At 32.3% G+C, this 14,250-nt stretch overlaps 1 long non-coding RNA gene across 1 annotated transcript; it reads right to left on the bottom strand.

The window, feature by feature from the left end:
* Nucleotides 1-2,399: 2,399 nt before the first annotated feature.
* LOC143258702 (uncharacterized) lies at nucleotides 2,400-12,653 on the bottom strand. The gene is made up of 2 exons (XR_013032461.1): nucleotides 12,447-12,653; nucleotides 2,400-2,684 (listed from the first exon to the last, which is right to left on the bottom strand). It is a non-coding gene; the product is annotated as an uncharacterized LOC143258702 (long non-coding RNA).
* Between the last annotated feature and the right edge of the window lie 1,597 nt (nucleotides 12,654-14,250).

Raw genomic sequence — 14,250 nt, 5'->3', positions numbered from 1 at the left:
TTTTTTTGAAAAGTTTTGCTTTCCAAAAGTTGTTGCTGATTGTGGCAGATACCTGGTGGGTATGCATAGATATAGTTTTGGTTTTGCTTCATCACATTGGAACTCTGAGAAATAGTCAGTTAACTGTTTACTGCAATAATGTATTTAATTGCATTTATGTTTCTAATATGCTATTAAGTTCAACATAATTAGAAGTGTTTTGCTCCTGATTTTCGTTTGTATTCAATGTCCGTGCATCGCGTTGCAGTGTCCAACAGTAGTCAGCAAGCATTGATGGATTCCAGTTGCCCAGATATCATTTTTCCATTGTAGCAAAACTGAAGATTTCGATGAAACGGTACATGATGGGCAAATTTGGATGTGATTTTTTGATCAACAGCCAAAACCTATAAGGAACACCCAACAGTGTTCAAGAAGCAAAAACTTTGTTGTGCAGTGTTATTAGTAGGATCGTAACAGACATTATTGTGAGGCAATTACCATGTTACAAGTAGTACTTAAATCACTGGATATGCAGTCTGTGATAAGTGTATGATCACCAACCCAGAAGATTTATACAGTAATAAGGAAATGAGACAGAGGTGAAGGTTTAAATAATAAATGAAATATGTATTCAGACCCTTCCTTATCTACTTTGTTTTAGTAACCTTATACTTTTAAGCATCTACTGGTTCTCATTACTTGAAACATTTTTAATAAAAGATTAACAAAATCATTGTAAGAAAATAAAAACCAAGTAAAAGAAAATGCTTACTGGGAAGCAGAGATTTGGTTGGCAGGAAGAATACATGGCTATGATGACTGGCAGTGTTTGACTCACTATAATTTTACTCTAGCATTTATATAATTTAGTGATTTAGAAGTTTTGGATTCTGATATGCATATGAACTCAATGAAAGTTATTGGTAATCCCAAGAATTACCTGCTAAATAAGGACTGGACTGTTCCTCTTAGATGATTTTGATAGGCGTGCATGAATCAATTAATACTGTCTATAGACCAAGGATAACTTCATGATTGAGATTTCTTACCACAAGTTTACTAGTGTCTCTATTTTATACTTTTACAACTTTGCTGTTTCTAAGCCTTACTATATATGATATATGTAGAAATATTAATGCATATAAGTAACTTGTATCCATGTAGATACTTACATTCCATTGTTCGGATTATATCACTTGATTAAACATAGCTGCATTTCTTTGAGTAACTTATTGTATATCTGTATTTTACATGTGTAAAGTCTAGGTATGTGATAATTTATAACAACTATATGCATGTGTTATCAATTTCATTATAAATTACACTTGTTTATTAAATATATTTTGGTTTCATTTACTCTTCTAGTATGTTAAGTATGCCCTAACTCTCCGATGTGTTGAATGTTAAGATCTCAGGCATTCTTTAACAAGGTTATCTCAACCATTAAATCAGGGGTTTCCAACTGTGGATTAACTCCCAGGGGATCATAAAGCCTTGGCAGGAAGTCGTGCTAACATTGTTAGAAGTAGCTTGGGATAACATTAATTTTATTTCATCAATTACATTTTCATGTGCGAAGTGCCAAGGTTGTGAAGAACCCCTGCATTAGATAATACATTACTGTTGGATAATGTTTTCTCATGAATGTACTTAACTACTTACTTTCCTTCTTTTTCTACCCATAATTATTTCAGGGTGAACTTTGAACCTTAATCTTTAACACATGACAGTGACATTATTTTTATTCTTCTTGTTCTAGGCCTTACGACAAATGTGCACTGAAAGCTGTGAATGTCAAGAACATGGCAATAAAAAATGTTGTCTTCGTTGTTCATCATGAATTATTGTATCAAAAAAAAAGAATTAGTTCTTTCAAGTTTTTATTGAAATTGCTCTGTCTTATTCATGTAAAGTAATATTCTTGTAAATTCTTTAAGAAGAAATTATGCAGGTTATGTATTGTTTTTATAAATAAATATTTGTGTTTTCATCAACTCATTGCATGAAACATCATTTGTTGACAGTGTGTTACATATTTATATATTAAATATTTATTACGTTGTTTTTACTATAGATGTTACAGAAATGAATGTTCTTAAACTTAATTTTTTGTTGTTATTGAAATATTTTTGATATACACTTTTCTAATTCCTGAAAATCACTAGAGGGTCTAGATAGAGAATTTTAGTATTAAAAAGTACAAAAGGTATAATACTGCTGTTGTATGACAAGTATAATTAATTATAATTATGCTTCACACCATAAGAATTGCAAATTGCTCATTATAGCCAGTCACTTCTGTAATTATGATCAATAATGTTTTGTCACTGAGTTATGAGATTCACATTGAAATCCTGTTGTTGAGATATTCATATGTGCTGAAGGAATACAGATATGTTGTAAGCTATATCCTGAAATGAAAAGATGAATACTTTAATCAGACTGGACTTGCTTCATTAACTGATTAATACAGTGTTCTTAAATCATGGTATGTACAAGTAAAACCAGAAAAGTTGGCAGTGCGTGTTGCTAGCTGTTTGTCTTTCCTCCAGTCAGTAACTCAAAATGAGTGGCAGCAACAGAGATAGCCTTTGTAGTTTTGTCATATCAAACAAATAGTGAGCAATTTTGATGTTAATTGGAATCAAATTTGAGATCCTTGATTTGTGAGCTCCCTCTCTCAAATTGCCAAAGCTTAAAATCTTGAAGTCAAAAATAAATAATGAAGCTAAAACTCAACACACAAAATATACCATTATCTAGCTCTGTACTTAATAACAAACAAACATATATTTATTATTCAATTTTTTAAGTATTGAAGTAATCAAAATATCTAATTTTAACAGGTTTATAATTTCATGACAATTGATATGATTGCAGTTTTTATTAACTCTTTAAGTTCAAATGAATACCTCATTAGGTTCTTGCTCATGTAGAGAATGATACACAATTTAGCTGTGTCCACATACATCCTTTACTGCATGTGTCATGAGGATTTTAGTGATTTGCATTCAGGATTTAATTAAACTATTTTTTACGTTCTACTAATTAGTATAGCTTAAAATTGTAGCTAAAAATCTATATTTTACAATAGTATAAGTTTTAGTTTCTTACTTTTATAAAGCAATATTCTTTAAAATCCCAAATTTCTCCTACTGTGACAAATGTGACAGTTTTATTATAGACTGTCCCCTTTTCAAATTTATTCACAACTATAAGTACAAAATTTAACATATATTACTCACTATATTACCATCATCACTGAAACAAAATATTTATAGCTTTGTATCTTGTTTAGTTACAGAGCTATCAGATAGAAAATCAGACACCTCTTGCCACACCCACCAGCATACACAACAATATTACACTTTCCAAAAAGCACAGAACATAGTTAGTGGAGCAGAGAAATTATGTAAAAGCTTTACGAGATGTTTGTTGGACTCTGACAAATTGTTGCTGACTTGAAATGCTTCCCAAACACTGTCAAGTACACCATAGATCAAGAGACTGAGATGTGTAAATTTGAAAATAGGAAAGGAAAAGTAGAACACCTAAATTAAATGATACTGATGTTTTTTTAATATCTTTGTTTATGCAGTCTTTGAAGCAGAAGGAAGACTTTTGTTGATCTCAAACTATGAGATAAACGACCATGTACCAAATAACAGAAAAGTGACCAGATCTACAGTATCAAGGAAACTCAATGAGAATGGAGTATTTGGTCATGTAGCAGTTAAGAAAACCTTGACCTCGTCTTTCAAGTATTGTCAAGATACTGAAATTTGCTAAAAATTACGTAAACTGTACTGTTGATGATTGGAAAGGGGTGTTATGGACAGTTGAGTTAAAGTCTGCAATATTTGGTTCATAACATAGGTTATACATCCAGCAGAAGAAAAAAAGAGTGAAATATATTTACCTCAATATAGAGCATCTACCATGATGTATGGGGGGGAACCAGTGTGATGGTTTGGTGGTGTTTTTGTGCTGAGGTGACAAAAGATATTTGTAAAATAGCTGAAACAATGGACCAGTGCAACTACCATCAGATACTGATCTGTCAAAGTATACCCAGTGGTTTGCATATTACTGGATTGTACTGTCAAGAAGTTAATGATTTCAAACACTCATCCAACCTAAGCAAAAAATTACTTAGCTAAGAAAGAAACTGTTGGAGTGATGGTCCCCAAAGAGCTCTGATCTCAGCCCAGTTGAACAAATCTGGAATTTTATAGATCAAAAACTTGACAAATCAAAAGTTAATTCTGAAGAAAATTTATGGAGTGTATGAGAGGATTTGGAGTAAAGTCCCAAAGGACAGTTTGATTAAACTTGTTGCAGAAATGCCTTACAGACTGTCTGCAATTATTAGTGCAAATGGTAGACATAGAAAATATTAACTGTGCTAAACTCAAGCACTTCCACTGAGTTTCTGTTATACTAAATATGCAGGTGAATAAACTTTTAATGTTTCACCTGTGATTTACCTTCCATTATTATTGGCCAGGTGATTAAGGCACTCGAATCGTTATCTGAGAGTCTGGGTTCAGATCCTCGTTACGCCAAACATGCTCGCCTTTTCAGCGGTAGAGACGTTATAATGTGAGGATCAATCTCACTATTCGTTGGTAAAAGAGTAGCCCAACAGTTGACGATGGGTGTTGAAGACTAGCTGCCTTCCCTCTAGTCTTACACTGCTAAATTAGGGACGGCTTGCACAGATAGCCCTCGTGTAGCTTTGTGCAAAATTCAAACCAAACCATTATTTTTTAAAAGTAGCCTGAAATCTAATTTTTGACACTTTTTCTCAACACTTTTCTATAGTACTGTCTACATTATATAATTATAATTTGATACAAACAAGGTATTAAATTCATCTTATAAAATAATTTCATGGAAGAAACTTTAAGACAGTAAAACATTGAGCTCTGCAAGCTTTCACTGATTACAGTCATTATTCTTTCCAGTTTTGGTTAACTGCCCAAACGATATAAGATGGAGATAAATTGTGTTATTAGTTGAAATTGTAGAAGACTAACTCCATTCAGAGGACACAGCAGATAACCTGAAGGGTCTTTGCTATAAAAAAAATACACGGATCGAGAATAAAGATTTTTCTTTAACTTATTCATTTGCTTTTGCTAAAATTTTCTTGGGGCAAGGCGTTATATCTGCGGATTTACAATGCTAGAAAGCAGATTCAAATACCCGTGGTGGGAAGGACATTGACAGCCCTTTAACACTTTGTGCTTAACTACAAACAAACGAACTGTCGTTGAAAATGAAATTGTGTATATTGCTGATTTTGTATTCTTGTGAATATTAAAATTTAAATATACACGATTGATATCAGTAGATTAATATAATACGACACAAATGTGATATTTGTTATAGTTGATTAATAAATCACAAGTGATTAGCTATAAAATAAAGTATTATATTTCTACTATTTCTATTTTATTTATCAGTAGGTAATTAGACTGAGTTTTGGAAAAAAGTTATATTTCCATTTTTTTATCAATGGGTGATTAGGTATTGGAAACGTAATGTGTTTCAAATAGCCACAAAACCTATATGAGTGGAAGTCTCACAAAGTGCTATATCTCCACATGGTATCACAAGCTTTCTTAAGGTAAAAAAACAACAACAGAAACAAGATGTGTCTTGAAAAAGGCTTCCTTGATTGAAGTTTCAAGTCGAATCAGGTGGTCCACAGTGAAGCTCTGTCATCGAAATCCACATTGGGTGGGTTAGAGGTTGTTTGATTCAAGGAAACAAACAAGACTAGTATTAGCCATCCTAAGATTTTACAGAGACATATTCTCAAAGGAAGTGGGCAGTAGATTGAAAGTATGTTAGGATCCTTGCATTTATTTTTGAAATATAAACAAATGCAAATTTACAGTTTGTGTAACTATTATAAAACACACAGATGTGTTACTCATAACAACAGCTGAGTCTCTGCATTTTGTTTTTAGTATTTACAAATTTAGTTTCAGGAATAGAATATGTAGCAGAGATCTTTGACACTGTTCATGAAGTTTACTTTTGATGTTCCTTTTCACAATGCTTGATCCACAGATGATACTTGCTTTTCTTTCTCACATATGAACGTTTGTGACGTCTGTACATGTCATGCTTATTTAGTAAGTAGTACTTCTATACTTCATCCTCTGATGAGACTTCATTGTTAGTCTACTGGAGGTTCATGAGGAAATGTTTTGTTCCCAATTTTGTGTAAAGCTGCTCTCGAGAGTTATGTATGGTAGCCATCCATAATTTAGCAGTTGTAAACTAGGGTAAACACAACTAGTTAACATCACCTTCTTCACATCATGGAGTTATGATGTTCTAAAGAAGGTAATGTTACTCTAGTTCACGATAGTAGTAAATTACATAGTATTTCTAAATCCAAATAAAATTTTATTTCTTATCCACAGAATCTCTTGGAAATAAGAAATATTTTTTACTTTACAGATCCATGCCTTTGGATGATCATTATTCATCATATAAATATTTATCTTCATCCCTTGTCTGATTTGGTAAACATTTTCAGCTTAGTCAAGACAATATTCACCTATAGGGCCAAAAGCTCTTTGCTTCCCTGTATGTGCAGAAAATTTCAACCTCAAATTCTTGATCTGGATGTTTCCCTTATACAGCAGAATGCCAGATACTGTTCATGCAAATTTGTTCAAGAAAGAAATCCAGTCAGAACTGCAACAAATAATAGATTATTCATCTCAGGAAGGAGTCACAATTACACTTTCAATCTTACTCAAGAAACTGGTGTGTTATGTTTTTCTTGGATGAAGTCTGGCAGCCACACTTTGCCATTTAAAATACTTCACTCAAAGTTCAGGATATCAAGGAGTCATAAAGTAGATACCACAAAACATTCTGCTGACAAAATCAGGTATTGTCTCAGATAAGTACTCAGCATCCCTTTAAATCTTCATTCAATATCCCACCTAAATTGATATTGTTATACCTCGCTTAAGCTACCAAGATGTCTTTACTTGGTTGGTTCACACTGTTTACAGATTGACATTTTGCTGATAAAGATATTTAATATCCTTTTAGAAATACTAACGTTTTAAGTTAATTCTCCAAGGGTAGAAATATTCTAAATTTTCAGCAGGACACCTCAAAATTTTCACCGACATTACCGAAAACAAGAAATCAAGTAGAGACAATTATTATATAAAACAGAATCATTTTATTCATAGCACTGAAACATTATTTCAAAGCAAGTGGCAACAAGCCTTGTATCCATTAAAAATGACACATCAATTAAACTGGTAGATTTAGTCATCCAGCACTGAGACATAAGCTGATGTAGACTCAGTATCTCTGTTGTCTTTACGTGTGTGAGTTCCATGTGGACTCACAAATTGTCTGTTGTTTTGTTTTTTTTACTGTCCTTCCACCAGGATTCTACAGACTTGCACAGTAATTCTATGCTTGCAAGATCACAGGTCTTATTTTTAGCTAATTTTATTGTCATCAAGTCATTAAGAGAATCATTTATTAGTTTGGACCACCAATCATCCTTAATAACTGCCATCTGGGAAAATCCATGTTCTGGTTCAGCAGATGACACGGAAATCACCTGCATGCGGCATACCAAGGCCAACACTGTTGATCCAGGGAAAGGTTTACCATCCTCAACAGTAATTTGACTTGCAACTGACTCTTTCGTGGCACTTTTTTGAGCATCTGGCTCTTATCTGACCACTAATAACAATCACCTTTCCTCTAAGTAACCACTTGCCAGTTTGTTCACATGTTGTGAGCTCTTTATGTATTTCTATATACTTATAGTTTATACTCAGAGAGCCACTTAAATAATATTAATTACACGATATTATAAAATGTTTGCATGTTATTATTTTGTGTTCCTAATTTAATTCAGCAAAGTATTAACAAGTGTTAACTTTTATCCAGACTTACTACAATAAAGTACAAGATCCACAAGTAAGTACTAAAAGTCTTGCTTTTATATTTCTCATTTATTGTTACAAAAGTGAGTACAATGTGAAACTCAGAATATTATTAGAATAGAAAAGAAAATATGAGTGAAACAATTTTTCAGGAATCTATGCATGTAAAATGCATGTGCTACATAATTTAGTGTTTGTTTATTTTACTCCAGTTTTAGTCATTTGTCTACTAGGTGTTTATAGGTGCATACTTACATAGTTCAAAAAATATTAAAACAACAAAACTAAATGAAGACAAAATTTAAATTGTTACAAGTCTGGGATTATTTAGGATAAATAACTTATTTTATGTAACAATCTACAGTTATTCTAGAAGAAAAAAAATGGTAGATTTATCTTGTATTTTTTTTCGAAACAATCCCTGAGGAAGGGTAAGAACAATGAATAAGCCCAACAGACTACCAGAAGTTAGAGTACATTCATATGATGAGATGAAGCATCAGTGAACAGATACAGATCCATCTTAGATAAAGATAGTGGCACATTGATGGTGATGCCAGAGAGGCAAGCCACCATTATAAATCCTGGGCTGGAGGAGGGGGCATATGAACTATTTTCGTCAAGATTTCAGTGAGTAATTCTTCTGTGAATGCAAGGTTCAGAGGAGAAGATGGAAATGTCTGTGTGTGATCAAAGAGTTAGTTGGTTTTAGTGAAGCCATGGTCCCCATCATCAAATTATCTCTCATGAACTATAAGTTGAACAAGTGTAGATTTTGGTGACTAGTCACTCACAGGCAGATGGAAAAAGGCTGAGCAAAACTCAGAAAGGGCTTAAGAAACACTCTCAAGTGAAACTTGAGTGTGAGCAAGGAAAATTTCAGAAATATTAATGAACACCACAACTTCGATATACTGCAGATAGAAGAAAGTGGTTGGAGGAGAAGAGAGAGAGAATTTGGGTAAAAGACTACAGGTAAAAATACAGAATTATCCACCTCACCTGTGTAATAAAAAAGTGTGACCCAAGTGGATTTAGTAATGACTGACAACCTCAATGAATCATATACAGGTAACAAAGGAAAGTTGTGAATTAGAAATTTTACACAGGAAATTGGGACTAAAGCAAGGTATAGTGGTGGACGTTTCAGTTTGCAACAGTGTGTAAACTAAGGATAAAATGAAGGATTGATTTTAGCTTCTGATTAAATTTAATTAGGACTACAACAAAAAAATTGTGGAGAAAAGAAACAGGGAATGATAATCACCTACAAAAATTCTAAAGAGCATGGTGCAGCACCTCAGCCTTTGGCACAGAGATGAGAGGTAAAGTATGGTTAGAAGAATCAAGTAAAGACAAAAATACTGAGAACTAAAATGTGAAACCAATACTAAATAATCTGACCCCATTCTCCCATAACAAACCTAACAAGAGAAATCCCAATTGTGGAAATCAAGGAAAAGGAATTCAGAATCATTAAAATTGAAGATATAAGAATCAGACAGGTGTGAACTTGTAAGAATACAGTTGGTCAAGGAAAGATAAAACAAATATTATTTATGGTTAGGATTAGGAAGAAGCAAATAAGACTAACTTTTCCCATAACTGGAGATGGGTACTATTGCTTGTCATTTACTAATCTGTTTGCATGTCTTTATGAAAAACCATATTTTGGAAAATTAGCTGTCGAGTTACGGTGCAAGTTTGTTACTTTTTTTATCCCTGATATTTCTTAATACTTATTATCCATAAAACAATATTTATTAGTTTTGAATTCCTTTATGTCCCTTTTATTAACATTTATATTTTAATCACTTTTCATGTCATATTATTATTTTGCTGTATAAACACCCATAATAATTTCCCTTTTAAGTTAAATGTTTCAAATACCTTTTCATACTCTTTTATACCAAAAATTGTTGTTCCATAGTTTATTTGTAATCATAAAACACAAATAAAATTAGTCCCATATGTCAAATTATTTCAGTATCTAATCAAAACAATTCTGGTGTATCATGATAGTCTTCTTTTCATAACTATAATGTTACTACACATTTCTTCACACTTAATTTAGTAATTTCCAATTTTCCTACAACAAAGAAAGGTCTACCTTTTAAAGAAACCAATATTATGTGGTTTCTTATTTTTCTTGTTCATTGATTTTTTGAACATATATATCTTCTGAACATCAGAAGCTGATTAATCAAAGGTTTCATTATGATATCTTTGTTATATTCAATTACTCTCAACAGGCAAGTCAAGTTTTTATTGTATCTTTATAATAAACTTTAAAACAAAAATGATTCTGTATCATAAGAAATAGTTTACAAGTTTATGTTACAATCTATAGAGATGAATAAATTTAAAATAAATCTAATGAAAATATTAATTTATAACTCCCATGAAAAAACAACTTGTATATATAAGAAATATAATAACGACCCTTTATCTATTTGGCTATAATATATTATGTCTTTTGGCTTTTAACACCAAATATGCTCTCGGTGAATGAAAACAAAGGTTTGGGGAAATATCTTATAGCATTACATTTGAAAAGTAACACCATTTGTCTCTAATTATCACAAAGATGCAAAGTGTAAAAAAAAAATTCAATTTCTATAGTATTTTGGACATTATAAAAATGGTATCCACATCACACATGCAAGATCAGAATGAATAAAACACAAAATAATATAACAAATGGCAGTGATAACGTACAATCACTAAGCTTTGAAACTGATAGCAATGTGGATCCTGCCTGCTACTGACTGCAAGGTAGATGCTCTAAGCAACTGATAACTGCCACAGCACTCTCCACAACCCTGTGAATAGTGTCTTACAAATGGAAGAGAGTGGAGAGATGAAGTCCTAAAACATGCTCAAATACCTGCCAGTGCTGTATACAGAGGAAGTGGAAGGAGAGGAAGAACTGATCAGCTGTAGCAAGCTTCTGCAGTTGTACCACAGCCTCTTCAAGTGCAACAACCTGCAACTTGGAAACTGATCTTTTAATTGAAGTAATTATTTATACCATTTACCCGTAGGCCTTTGTAGATCACTGGACAATCTGTATTTTATTCTGATATTGTTGTCACTGATAACTAGCAGGGATGCAATAATTAGATCTATCTGAAAATGACTGGCTTGAACATAACATTCAACCTGTTGATTATTTTCATTTTTGTTCAAGATGGAGCTCTCTAATTTAGTTCTCAAGAGAGGAAGAGAAGAATCAACCTGTAGACTAATGGAAACATTTTAGCTCACCATCAGTTGTTCAGAAATGTCCAGAAATAGTTTTGAACTAATAATTTTCTTTCTTCACTTCCCAGACAATGGTCTTCACAAAGTACAATGAGGTCAGCTTTGATTTTATTCTATCTGGAAAATATATCCATTATACATATCAGTTACCATTATTATTATAGCACTGAATTTGGTCCTAGTAAACACCTACCTATTAATGAAAGCATCAAATTCAAGAGTTGTGTATCTTATAGGCAATAACTGTTATCTAAACCCATCAGTCATGGAATAAAAAATAGGCATTAGGGAATAACAAATATAGTTAGGATTCAAACTTTATCATTTCTTATGTTAAAAGAATTATTGTCACTTCAGCTGTTTTGTTGTTTCTGAATCTATTTGTTCAGAATTACTGTAAGGATGTGAATACAGAAGTGCAATAATGTACACTGAAAGTTTCTATTCATTATCAAGTTTATTTGTTAAACTACAAAGATTGAAATTTGTCAGATAATGTTTTCTTTCATTTTAGAGAAAAATCTATTCAATGCTGTAACACTGAGTATGTACAGTTTCAAATAAGAAATACACCAGTTTATCCATATTTGATAAACTGAAAAAATGGTAATTTGTCTAATTTTAGTAATTTTCTTATTTGGGAAATGAGTAATAGCTGTGGGATACAGATATACAACTTTATCAATGAACATTCTAAAAGCTTGTACATTTAAGTAGTTTAGTCAATATATCAATTAACAAGCTACCCATATTAACTGTAGAAAAGTTGACTCCTTTTCATAGTATATGTCATATATTCATTAAAAAGAGCCAAAAAAAGGGGTGAAAATTGATTAATTATAATAAAATTGAAGTAAGATCCAAAGCTGTTTGCAAGAAATGTGAAATTCCTTGAAAAGTATGTCCATCTTATGGCATGATCACTCAAGAAATAGCACGAACACTTTTTTTGTAAAATGGCTGAAAATTAAGTCATTCAGACCAAAATAATAATGTAAACACAAATCAGGGAATGATGCATTAAGTAACATGTAAGATGCTAAAATCAGTGAATGATAATAATGAAAAACGCTTCTCTTTACCAATGAATAGTGAAATTGACCGTCTTTATAACACCCCCACAGCTGAAAGGGCGAATATGTTTAGTGTGACGAGGATTCAAAGTCGCGACCCTCGGTTTACGAGTCGAGTGCCTTAACCACCTGACCATGCCGGTCCCAGAAAAGAAATATATGGTGAATAACATAGAGAACTAACCTATTATCGGATTCGCTATATACCATGTTCAGTGAACAGAACAACACTGAAATCCGAGGTTCGATTCCTCAAAATGGAAAGGACGCAGAGAATCAATTGTGGAACCCTGCTCTTAAGAAACACAGCAACAATAGCACTCGATTCGCTATTTTATCAGCATTAAATTACTTTCGCCAATTGCCAAGCTCATCTTTACTGTTTGGGATAAGGCCTATAAGTCTTTAATTTTTCATCATTGAAATTACACATTTTAATGACGAGGATAAATATTCATAATTAATTCATTAGTCCATTGAATAATTAATCGTGACGATATATTTCCTTATTGTTTACGTATCTAAAGTTCTCATTTATACGTGCCAATTTGATATTTATTATTATTAATCGAACCTTTCTTTTCAATTTTGCGAAACAATACTCATTACAACAGGCTTAATACTAATATATAACTTTATAAGTATTGTTACCTGAATATTATTTTGTCAATCACAACAATCACAATATAATTACTAAGAGTTCTTCAACAACAATATATATTGTGTAATTTCAACAGTTATTTAGATTATTAACATATCTTAGCAACATAAACCTTTAGAGAAAAGTAGCCCATAGCGTACGCAAATCAAAGAGACAGAGAAATTTCCTGAATAATGGATTTATTATTGCGAATTTTATTTGCCTTAGTTATCTTCCTTGCGGAAATCCAAACTACGGTGTTTGGAAGAGCTATTTTACCAAGCACACATGTAAAAGCTAAGTACACATACATCCGTCGAGGAGAAGATATTGAAGTTAAATGTATCCCACCTGGTTACAAACAAAAATATTTATTCAGCGATGTTGTTAGCTACAAATGGACAAGCCGAACAGGCACAATTGGATCTGTAGGAAACAAAATCAGAATGGACAAGTATACAGGCGACCTTATAATTAAAGACGTTCAAGCATTCGATATGGGTGATTATAACTGTAATGTTATATATTGGAATGAAGACATCAGGCCACAAACCAAACAACAAATCGTTGTGAACCATTATTTAAAAGGTAGATAATTGTACTGAATATTTATAACTTCATGTGAATATTTATCTTTCACTTAGAAAATAATTTCCGCTAACATGGTATTCTAATTAACGGGGATTTAGAGTTAACATCAATTTAAATTTACCATGGAATCTAATACGATATTTGTACAACAAAAAACGTTCAAGGCTCATACAAAAATACACGTGTGGTGAGTGGCCGTAAAGTTACATACATAGGCCAAACTAAGTGCTGTTTGAAAGTTAATTTAGGAATATATACGGATACCGCACAGATCGCTTGTTTGTTTGCAGTTAAGCACAAAGCGACACAATGGGCTATGTGTGCTTTGCCCACCACGGGTATCGAAACCCAGTTTCTAGTGTTCTAACTTCACAGATACACCATTTGGGCCACTCGGATGTACATAGATCTTTACTACCGTAACAGATGGATATACAGACATTGACGTTACCATTAAAAGTCTTCTAACTGCGAAAGCGCACACGAATCAAAATACTCAACCAACACCATTCCAACTCATATTGTTTTATTTAACCATCTGTAATTCGTGTAGTGTATTATAAATTGTGATTGATGAATATGTAGCATTACAATTCTAGTTTATTGTATTGTATGCATAAATATATTTTCCTTAAATTTCATTTCTCAAAAATAATAATAGTGTATTTTTTTATTGAACCCTATAAGCTACTCTCTAAGTTTCATATTCTCATGGGTCATGTGGACTTCGCAAAAATCTACTAAATCAAAAATACGA

The sequence above is a fragment of the Tachypleus tridentatus genome, chromosome 8 (assembly GCF_004210375.1).
Source record: "Tachypleus tridentatus isolate NWPU-2018 chromosome 8, ASM421037v1, whole genome shotgun sequence".
NCBI classification, from domain to species: domain Eukaryota; kingdom Metazoa; phylum Arthropoda; class Merostomata; order Xiphosura; family Limulidae; genus Tachypleus; species Tachypleus tridentatus.
The sequence above is the reverse complement of the archived record's forward strand: the minus strand, read 5'-3'. Positions and strand labels throughout refer to the sequence as shown.